Source organism: Argiope bruennichi, chromosome X2 (assembly GCF_947563725.1).
Source record: "Argiope bruennichi chromosome X2, qqArgBrue1.1, whole genome shotgun sequence".
Classification (NCBI taxonomy): domain Eukaryota; kingdom Metazoa; phylum Arthropoda; class Arachnida; order Araneae; family Araneidae; genus Argiope; species Argiope bruennichi.
The window spans coordinates 24,701,735-24,714,526 of NC_079163.1; the positions used below are offsets into that span (position 1 = coordinate 24,701,735).

At 25.5% G+C, this 12,792-nt stretch overlaps 1 long non-coding RNA gene across 4 annotated transcripts in view; it reads right to left on the minus strand.

The window, feature by feature from the left end:
• Nucleotides 1-296: 296 nt before the first annotated feature.
• The window catches only part of LOC129960079 (uncharacterized), an 80,741-nt gene continuing 68,245 nt past the window's right edge, over nt 297-12,792 (minus strand). For all 4 annotated transcript variants that reach the window (XR_008783527.1, XR_008783531.1, XR_008783526.1 and 1 more), the window contains 5 exons: nt 9,661-9,752; nt 7,564-7,655; nt 6,000-6,091; nt 2,380-2,471; nt 297-1,027 (listed from right to left, as the gene is read on the minus strand). This is a non-coding gene — a long non-coding RNA (uncharacterized LOC129960079). The remainder of the gene's footprint in view (nt 1,028-2,379; nt 2,472-5,999; nt 6,092-7,563; nt 7,656-9,660; nt 9,753-12,792) is intronic.

The window sequence follows — 12,792 nt, forward strand, 5'->3', positions numbered from 1 at the left end:
TAATATAATCTACACAGAGAGAATACTTATGCCCTTTATAAAAAAGAGAGGAATTGCATATAGAAATCAGCAATAAAAATTAAAAAGAAAAAAGACAACTGATTAGAAAATTATTCCCTTTTACTAATAAAAATGATACTCTTCATGCTTTAAACAAATTAAAGTAATAATTATTTGGAAATATTTTCTTTGAAATACTCAAAATTAATAAACAATTATAATAATATAATGACAGTATGAAATATATTTCAACAACTGATAAATAAAATTTTTTGTTTCAAATGTGTATTCTTTCCAAGTTGATATGAATAAAACATAATGGACAATCATTTAAAATTTATATTGAAATGAAATAAATTTGAACTCCTGCTGAATGGTGAAACACACACACACACTCACTAACACACACACATGCACAGACACAAAATTACTAAACAATTATAAGAATTTAATGACAGTATAAAATTTATTTCAACAATTGATAAATAAAAAATTTTGTTTCAAATCTGTGTTCATGCCAAGTTGATATGAATAAAACATGATGGATAATCTATATTGAAATGAAATAAATTTGGACTCCAGCTGAATGATCCCACACACACACATACACACACACACAAAATTACTAAACAATTACAAGAATATAATGACAGTATAAAATTTATTTCAACAACTAATGAATATTTTTTTTTTTTTCAAATCTGTATTCATTCCAAGTTGATATGAATAAAACATAAAGGAAAATCATCGGAAAATTTATATTGAAATAAATTAAATTTGAACTCCAGCTGAAGGGTGAAACACACACACACACAAAACTGGACACCAAATAAACAGTGAATGAAAGATGCTGTATGGAAAATTAACTTAAAATTCAAGTGAAGTGTTTGATCTCTGTGGTATGAAATAAAACTTTTAAAAAATATCAAGCTTACTTTTGAGTATCAATGTCATGAAGCCCAATTTTATAACTATATAAATTCATTCTGATCTTCGGCATCAAAAAAATTTTAGAAATAATTATGACCTGAAAATAAACAAGAAGAAATCAATAAAATAATCAGGAAAATAGAATTAAAAATAAATCATTCATAATTTTACAAATTTTTTAATCTAATTCATAAAAATGAGACTCTTTATACTATTAATAAGCAAAACAATTATCATTGGGAAAAATTTTCAAATTCTCACACAAATATTAAAGTATAGTGTGAATACAATGACAGTACACATTTTACTGTAATAACTGGAAAATAATAATTTGTGTTGGAAAAGTGTTTTCATTCCAAGTAGAATATGTATATAATATAATCTACACAGATAGAAATCTTTAAATTGCCATGAAATATATCTGAACTTCAGTTGAAATAAAAACTTAAACACACATACACACACACACACACTTAAAATGTGACAGTACACATTTTACTGTAATAACAGAAAAATAATAATTTGTGTTGGAAATGTGTTTTCATTCCAAGTAAGATATGAATATAATATAATTTACACAGAGAAAACTTTAAATTGCATTGAAATATATCTGAACTTCAGTTGCAATAAAAACTTAAGAATCCAGCTTAAGTTTCAATATGAATGATATGAAGACAAATATAATATTCAGGGAAATCCTTTCTGATGTCTGACAGGACCTTAAATTTTACAAATACTTATGCCCTTTATAAAAAAGAGAGGAATTGCATATAGAAATCAGCAATAAAAATAAAGAAAAAACACTACTGATTAGAAAATTATTCCCCCTTACTAATAAAAATGATACTCTTCATGCTTTAAACAAATTAAAGTAATAATTATTTGAAAATATTTTCTTCCAAATACTCAAAATTAATAAACAATTATAAAAATTTAATGACAGTATAAAATTTATTTCAACAATTGATAAATAGAAAATTTTGTTTCAAATCTGTATTCATGCCAAGTTGATATAAATAAAACATGATGGACAATCATTGGATAATCTATATTGAAATGAAATACATTTGGACTCCAGCTGAATGATCACACACACACATACAGAAAATTACTAAACAATTATGAGAATATAATGACAGTATAAAATTTATTTCAACAACTGATAAATAAAAATTTTTGTTTCAAATCTGTATTCATTGATGAATGAATGTTCTGTATGAATAAAACATAATGGACAATCATTGGAAAATTTATATTGAAATAAAATAAATTTGAACTCCAGCTGAAGGGTGAAACGCACACACACACAAACACACAGACACACACTCACAATTGGACACCAAATAAACAGTAAATGAAAGATGCCGTATGGAAAATTAATTTAAAATTCAAGTGAAGTGTTTGATCTCTGTGGTATGAAATAAAACTTTAAAAAAATATCAAGCTTACTTTTGAGTATCAATGTCATGAAGCCCAATTTCATAACTATATAAATTCATTCTGATCTTCGGCATCAAAAAAATTTTAGAAATGAATTTTCCCTGAAAATAAAAAAGAAAAAATCAATAAAATAATCAGGAAAATAGAATTAAAAATAAAGCATTCATAATTTTACAAATTTTTTTATCTAATTAATAAAAATGAGACTCTTTAACCTATTAATAAACAAAACAAATATCATTGGGAAAAAATTTCAAATTCTTACAGAAATATAAAAATATAGTGAGAATACAATGACAGTACACATTTTACTGTAATAACTGGTAAATAATGTGTTGGAAAAGTGTTTTCAGTCCAAGTAGAATATGTATATAATATAATCTACACAGAGAGAAAACTTTAAATTGCAATAAAATATATCTGAACTTCAGTTGAAATAAAAACTTAAAAAGAAAGAGCAACAAATAATGAACGAAAGAAAAGATTCATTGAGCATGTGTGATTTAAAATTCATGTAAAGTATTTCAAGTCAGTGGTTTCAAGAAATATGTAAAAAAGAGAATCCCGCTTAAGTTTCAGGATGAATGACATGAAGACAAATATAATATTCAGGGAAATCATTTCTGAACTTTGGCAGCCCCATAAATTTTAGAAATACTTATGCTCTTTATAAAAAAGAGAAGAAATGCATATAGATATCAGCAATAAAAAAATAAAAAGAAAAATATTAGAAAATCCCCCCCCCTTACTCATAAAAATTATACTCTTCATGCTTTAAAAAAAATAGAACTAATAATCATTTGGAAATATTTTCTTAAATATACTCAAAATTACTAATCAATTATAAGAATATAATGACAGTATAAAATTTATTTCAACAACTGAAATTTTTTTTTTTTTTCAAATCTGTATTCATTCCAAGTTGATATGAATCACACATAATGAAAAATCATTGGAAAATTTATATTGAAATGAAATAAATTTGAACTCCAGCTGAATGGTGAAACACACACACACACACACTTACACACATACACACACACAAAACTACTAAACAATTATAAGATTATAATGACAGTATAAAATTTATTTCAACAACTGATAAATAAAAACTTTTTTCAAATCTGTATTCAATCCAAGTTGATATTAATCAAACATAATGGAAAATAAAATGTGAATAAGAGTGATGAATGTGAATAAGAGTGATATTAATTATGATTATTTTAGTCGATATCTTCATATCAAGTATATGGATGATTTATGAATAGTAAATAACCATATCTTTGTGAAAATGCTGTTCAAAGAGTACTAAAAAAATATCAATATTCTTTTTACTTCACAAAACTTAATTTTCCTAATACCAGTATGAAAATTTCTATATAAGATTTATGTTTTACTTGACTCCCTTGGAAGGTACTTTTTGTTTTGGAATGAATGGAATAAAAATGTACTCCATTATAAAGAAGCAATGAATTATGATGAATAAAACTAAGCAGAAAATGAAATATATTATATTTGCTAGAAACATTTCTATAATTATCATGAAAAACTTCAGTTGAAATAAAAACTAAATAAGACTGGGCAACAAATAATTAATGAAAGAAAAGATTCATTCAACATTTGTGATTTAAAAATCATGTAAAGTATTTATAGTCTGTGGTTTCATGAAACATGTAAAAAAGAGAATCCAGCTTAAGTTTTAGGATGAATGACATGAAGACAAATATAATATTCAGGGAAATTATTTGTTATGTCTGACAGGCCCATAAATATTACCATTACATAGGCCCTTTATTAAAAAGAGCAGAATTGCTTATAGAAAACAGCAATACAAAATTAAAAAGAAAAAATACAACTCATTAGAAAAATACCCCCCCCTTACTAATAAATATGATACTGTTCTTGCTCTTAAAAAAATGAATAATCATTTGGAAATATTTTCTTCCATATACTCAGAATAACTAAACAATTATAACAATATAATGACAGTATAAAATTTATTTCAACAACTGATAAATAAATTATTTTATTCAAGTATGTATTCATTCCAAGTTGATATGAATAAAACATAATGGACAATCATTTAAAATTTATATTGAAATGAAATAAATCTGAACTCCAGCTGAACGGTGAAACACACACACACACACACACACACACACACACACACACACACACACACACACACGCACACTTACACACACACAAAATTACTAAACAATTATAAGAATATAATGACAGTATAAAATTTATTTCAACAACTGTTAAATAAAAAAAAAATTTTCAAATCTGTATTCAATCCAAGTTGATATGAATAAAACATAATGGAAAATCATTGGAAAATTTATATTGAAAGAAAATAAATTTGAACTCCAGGTGAATGGTGAAACACACACACACACACACTCACATACACACTCACACACACACATACTAACATACACACACACATACATACACACACACACATTCACACACACACGCACACACAGACACAAAATTAGTAACAATTATAAGAATATAATGACAGTATAAAATTTATTTCAACAAATGATAAATAAAAATTTTTGTTTCAAATCTGTATTCATGCTATGTTGATATGAATAAAAAATAATGGACAATCATTGGAATATTTATATTGAAATAAACTAAATTTGAACTTCAACTAAATGGTGAAACACACACACACACACACACACACACACACACACACACACACACACACACACACACACACACACACACACAAGAAAAGTTTCAGGATGAATGACATGAAGACAAATATAATATTCAGGGAAATTATTTCTTATGTCTGGCAGGCCCATAAATTTTACCATTACATACGCCCTTTATTAAAAAGAGCAGAATTGCTTATAGAAAACAGCAATACAAAATTAAAAAGAAAAAATACAACTCATTAGAAAAATCCCCGCCCTCTCCTTACTAATAAATATGATAGTCTTCTTGCTTTAAAAAAATTGAACTAATAATCATATGGAAATATTTTCTTCCATATACTCAAAATTGCTAAAAAATTATAAGAATATAATGACAGTATAAAAATTATTTCAACAACTGTTAAATAAAAAAAAAAATTTTCAAATCTGTATTCAATCCAAGTTTATATGAATAAAAAATAATGGAAAATCATTGGAAAATTTATATTGAACGAAAATAAATTTGAATTCCAACTGAATGGTGAAACACACACACACACACAACACACACACATACACAGATACAAAATTTTTAAACAATTATAAAAATATAATGACAGTATGAAATTTATTTCAACAACTGATAAATAAAAATTTTTGTTTCAAATCTGTATTCATGCCAAGTTGATATGAATAAAACATAATGGACAATAATTGGAATATTTATATTGAAATAAAATAAATTTGAACTCCAGCTGAATGGTGAAACACACACACACACACACACACACACACACACACACACACACACACACACACACACACACACACACACACACACACACACACACACAATTGGACACCAAATAAACAGTGAATGAAAGATGCCATATGGAATATTAATTTAAAATTCAAGTGAAGTGTTTGATCTCTGTGGTATGAAATAAAATATTTAAAAAATATCAAGCTTACTTTTGGGTATCAATGTCATGAAGCCCAATTTCATATTTATATAAATTCATTCTGATCGTGGGCAACAAAAAAATTTTAGAAATATTTATGTCCTGAAAATAAAAAAGAAGAAATCAATAAAATAATCAGGAAAATAGAATTAAAAATAAATCATTCATAATTTTACAAATTTTTTAATCTAATTAATAAAAATGAAACTCTTTATACTAATAATAAGCGAAACAATTATCATTGGTAAAATTTTCAAATTCTCACACATATATTAAAGTATAGTGTGAATACAATGACAGTACACATTTTACTGTAATAACTGGAAAATAATAATTTGTGTTGGAAAAGAGTTTTCATTCCAAGTAGAATATGTATATAATATAATCTACACAGAGAGAAAACTTTAAATTGGAATGAAATATATCTGAACTTCAGTTAAAATAAAAACTTAATAAGACTGGGCAACAAATAATTAATGAAAGAAAAGATTCATTCAGCATGTGTGATTTAAAATTCATGTAAAGTATTTCAAGTCTGTGGTTTCAAGATACATATAAAAAAGAGAATCCAGCTTAAGTTTCAGGATGAATGACATGAAGACAAATATAATATTCAGGGAAATCATTTCTGAAGTTTGGCGGCCCCATAAATTTTACAAATACTTGTGCCCTTTATAAAAAAAGAGAAGAAATGCATATAGATATCAGCGATAAAAAATTAAAAACAAAAGAGAAAACTGATTAGAAAATCTCCCCCCCCCTTACTAATACTCTTCATGATTTAAAAAAATTGAACTAATAGTCATTTGGAAATATTTTCTTCCATATATTCAAAATTACTAAACAATTATAAGAATATAATAACAGTATAAAATATATTTCAACAAGTGATAAATAAATTGTTTTTTTTCAAATCTGTATTCATTCCAATTTGATATGAATAAAACTTAATTTATAATCATTGGAAAATTTATATTGAAATAAAATAAATTTCAACTCCAGCTAAATGGTGAAAGATACACACACACAAACACATACACACTCACACAAAATTACTAAACAATTATAAGAATATAATGACAGTATAAAATTTATTTCAAGAACTGATGAATAAATTATTTTATTCAAATAGGTATTCATTCCAAGTTGATATGAATAAAACATAATGGAAAATCATTGGAAAATTTATATTGAAATAAAATAAATTTGAATTCCAGCTGAAGGGTGAAACACACACACACATACACACACACAAACATACAAAATTACTAAACAATTATAAGAATATGATGAGAGTATAAAATTTATTTCAACAACTGATAAATAATTTTTTTTTTTTTTCAAATCTGTATTCATTCCAAATTGATATGTATAAAACATAATGGACAATCACTGGAAAATTTATATTGAAATAAAATAAATTTGAAGTCCATTTGAATTGTGAAACACACACACACACAACTGGTCACTAAATAAACAGTGAATGAAAGATACTGTATGGAAAATTAAATTCAAGTGAAGTGTTTTATCTCTGTGGTATGAAATAAAATATTTAAAAAAAATGTAAACCTTACTTTTGAGTATCAATGTCATGAAGATCAATTTCATATCTATATAAATTCATTCTGATCTTCGGCATCAAAAAAAATTTAGATATAATTATGCCCTGAAAATAAAAAAGAAGGAATCAATGAAATAATCAGCAAAACAGAATTAAAAACAAATCATTCATAATTTTACAAATATTTTAATCTAATTAATAAAAATGAGACTCTTTACCCAATTAATAAACGAAACAATTATCATTGGGGAAAATTTTCAAATTGTCACACAAATATTAAAGAATAGTGTGAATACAATGACAGTACTCATTTTACTGTAATAACTGGAAAATAATATTTTGTGTTGGAAATGTGTTTGCATTCCAAGTAGGATATGAATATAATATATACACAGAGAGAAAACTTTAAATTGGAATGAAATATATCTGAACTTCAGTTAAAATAAAAACTTAATAAGACTGGGCAACAAATAATTAATGAAAGAAAAGATTCATTCAGCATGTGTGATTTAAAATTCATGTAAAGTATTTCAAGTCTGTGGTTTCAAGAAACATGTAAAAAAGAGAGTCCAGATTAATTTTCCGGATGAATGCCATGAAGACAAATATAATATTCAGGAAAATTATTTCTGATAACTGGCAGGCCCATAAATTTTACAAATACTTATGCCCTTTATAAAAAAAGAGAAGAAACCATATAGATATATGCGATAAAAAATTAAAAACAAAAGAGAAAATTGATTAGAAAATCCCCCCCCCCTTTCTAATAAAAATGATACTCTTCATGATTTAAAAAAATTGAACTAATAATCATTTGGAAATATTTTCTTCCATATACTCAAAATTACTAAACAATGATAAGAATATAATGACAGTATAAAATTTACTTCAACAACTGAGGAATAATTTTTTTTTTTCAAATCTGTATTCATTCCAAGTTGAGATGAATGAAACATAATCGACAATCATTGGAAAATTTCAATTGAAATGAAATAAATTTGATCTCCAGCTGAATGGTGAAACACACACACACACACAAAATTACTAAACAATTATAAGAATATTATAACAGTATAAAATTTATTTCAGTAACTGATAAATATTTTTTTTTCCAATCTGTATTCATTACAAGTTGATATGAATAAAACAATATCGAAAATCATTAGAAATTTTATATTAAAAGAAAATAAATTTGAACTCCAGCTGAATGGTTGAAACACACACACAATCACAAACACACAAAATTACTAAAAAATTATAAGAATATAATGACAGTATAAAATTTATTTCAACAAATGATAAATTAAAATTTTTGTGCGAAATCTATATTCATTCCAAGTTGAGATAAATGAAACATAATCGACAATCATTGGAAAATTTAAATTGAAATGAAATAAATTTGAACACCAGCTGAATGGTGAAACACACACACATACACACACACACACACACACACACACACACACACACATACACACACACATACAAAATTTCTAAGCAATTATAAGAATATAATGACAGTATAAAATTTATTTCATCAACTGATAAATAAATTGTTATTTTCAAATCTGTATTTATTCAAATTCGATATAAATAAAACATAATGGACAATCATTGGAAAATTTATATTCAAATGAAATACATTTGGACTCCAGCTGAATGGTTAAACACAAACACACACAGACACACACACACACACACATACACACACACACACAGAAAGACAAACACACACACACATACACATAAAGACACACACACAACCACACACACACACACACAAAATTACTAAAATATTATGAGAATAAAATGACAGTATAAAATTTATTTCAACAACTGATAAATAAAAATTTTTGTTTCAAATCTGTTTTCATTCCAAGTTGATATAAATAAAACATAATGGACAATCATTGGAAAATTTATATTGAAATAAAATAAATTTGAACTCCAGCTGAAGGGTGAAACGCACACACACACAAACACACACACACACAATTGGAAAAAATAAACAGTAAATGAAAGATGCCGTATGGAAAATTAATTTAAAATTCAAGTGAAGTGTTTGATCTCTGTGGTATGAAATAAAACTTTTAAAAAATATCAAGCTTACTTTTGAGTATCAATGTCATGAAGCCCAATTTTATAACAATATAAATTCATTCTGATCTTCGGCATCAAAAAAATTTTAGAAATAAATTTGCCCTGAAAATAAAAAAGAAAAAATCGATAAAATAATCAGGAAAATAGAATTAAAAATAAATCATTCATAATTTTACAAATTTTTTAATCTAATTAATAAAAATGAGACTCTTTAACCTATTAATAAACGAAACAAAAATCATTGGGAAAAATTTTCAAATTCTTACACAAATATAAAAATATAGTGAGACTACAATGACAGTACACATTTTACTGTAATAACTGGAAAATAATGTGTTGGAAAAGTGTTTTCATTCCAAGTAGAATATGTATATAATATAATCTACACAGAGAGAAACCTTTAAATTGCAATGAAATATATCTGAACTTCAGTTGAAATAAAAACTTAAAAAGACTGGGCAACAAATAATGAATGAAAGAAAAGATTCAATGAGCATGTGTGATTTAAAATTCATGTAAACTATTTCAAGTCTGTGGTTTCAAGAAATATGTAAAAAAGAGAATCCAGCTTAAGTTTCAGGATGAATGACAGTATAAAATTTATTTCAACAACTGATAAATATTTTTTTTTCAGATCTGTATTCATTTCAAGTTGATATGAATCAAACATAATGAAAAATCAATGGAAAATTTATATTGAAATGAAATAAATTTGAACTCCAGCTGAATGGTGAAACACACACACACACACACACACGCACACACACACACTTACATACATACACACACACAAAACTACTAAACAATTATAAGATTATAATGACAGTATAAAATTAATTTCAACAACTGATAAATAAAAACTTTTTTCAAATCTTTATTCAATCCAAGTTGATATTAATCAAACATAATGGAAAATAATTGGAAAATTTATATTGCAATAAAATAAATTATAACTCCAGCTGAATGTTGAAACACACACACACAGACACAGAGACATACACACACACACACAAAATTACTAAAAAATTATAAGAATATAATGACAGTATGAAATTTATTTCAACAAATGATAAATAAAAATTTTTGTTTCAAATCTGTATTCATGCTATGTTAATATGAATAAAACATAATGGACAATCATTGGAATATTTATATTGAAATAAAATAAATTTGAACTCCAGCTGAATGGGGAAACACACACACACACACACACACACACACACACACACACACACACACACACACACACACACACACACACACACACACACATACAAAATTTCTAAGCAATTATAAGAATTAATGACGGTATAAAATTTATTTCAACAACTGATAAATAAATTGTTTTTTCAAATCTGTATTTATTCCAATTCGATATAAATAAAACATAATGGAAAATCATTGGAAAATTTATATTGAAATAAACTAAATTTGAACTTCAACTAAATGGTCAAACACACACACACACACACACAAGAAAAGTTTCAGGATGAATGACATGAAGACAAATATAATATTCAGGGAAATTATTTCTTATGTCTGGCAGGCCCATAAATTTTACCATTACGTACGCCCTTTATTAAAAAGAGCAGAATTGCTTATAGAAAACAGCAATACAAAATTAAAATGAAAAAATACAACTCATTAGAAAAATCCCTGCCCCCTCCTTACTAATAAATATCATACTCTTCTTGCTTTAAAAAAATTGAACTGATAATCATTCGGAAATATTTTCTTCCATATACTCAAAATTACTAAAAAATTATAAGAATATAATGACAGTATAAAAATTATTTCAACAACTGTTAAATAAAATTTTTTTTTTCAAATCTGTATTCATTAAAAGTTGATATGAATAAAACATAATGGACAATAATTGGAATATTTATATTGAAATAAAATAAATTTGAACTCCAGCTGAATGGTGAACACACACACACACACACACACACACACACACACACACACACACACACACACACACACACACACACACACACACAATTGGACACCAAATAAACAGTGAATGAAAGATGCTGTATGGAAAATGAATTTAAAATTCAAGTGAAGTTTTTGATCTCTGTGGTATGAAATAAAATATTTAAAAAATATCAAGCTTACTTTTAAGAATCAATGTCATGAATCCCAATTTCATATCTAAATAAATTAATTCTGATCTTCGGCATGAAAAAAATTTTAGATCAATAAAATAATCAGGAAAATAGAATTAAAAATAAATCATTCATAATTTTACAAATTTTTTAATCTAATTAATAAAAATGAGACTCTTTATACTATTAATAAGCGAAACAATTATCATTGGGAAAAATTTTTAAAATTCGAACACAAATTTTAAAGAATAGTGTAAATAGAATAACAGTACACATTTTACTGTAATAACTGGAAAATAATAATTTGTGTTGGAAAAGTGTTTTCATTCCAAGTAGAATATGTATATAATATAATCTAGACAGAGAGAAAACTTTAAATTGCAATGAAATATATCTGAACTTCAGTTGAAATAAAAACTTAAAAAGACTGGGCAACAAATAATGAATGAAAGAAAAGATTCAATGAGCATGTGTGATTTAAAATTCATGTAAAGTATTTCAAGTCGGTGGTTTCAAGAAACATATAAAAAAGAGAATCCAGCTTAAGTTTCAGGATGAATGACATGAAGACAAATATAATATTCAGGGAAATCATTTCTGAAGTTTGGCAGCCCCATAAATATTACAAATACTTGTGCCCTTTATAAAAAAAGAGAAAAAATGCATATAGATATCAGCGATAAAAAATTAAAAACAAAAGAGAAAACTGATTAGAAAATCTCCCCCCCCCCATTACTAATACTCTTCATGATTTAAAAAAATTGAACAAATAATCATTTGGAAATATTTTCTTCCATAAACTCAAAATTACTAAACAATTATAAGAATATAATGACAGTATAAAATATACTTCAACAACTGAGGAATAATTTTTTTTTTCAAATCTATATTGATTCCAAGTTGATATGAATAAAGCATAATGGAAAATCATTGGAAAATTGATATTGAAATAAAATAAATTTAAACTCCAGCTAAATGGTGAAACATACACACACACACAATTACTAAACAATAATAAGAATATAATGACA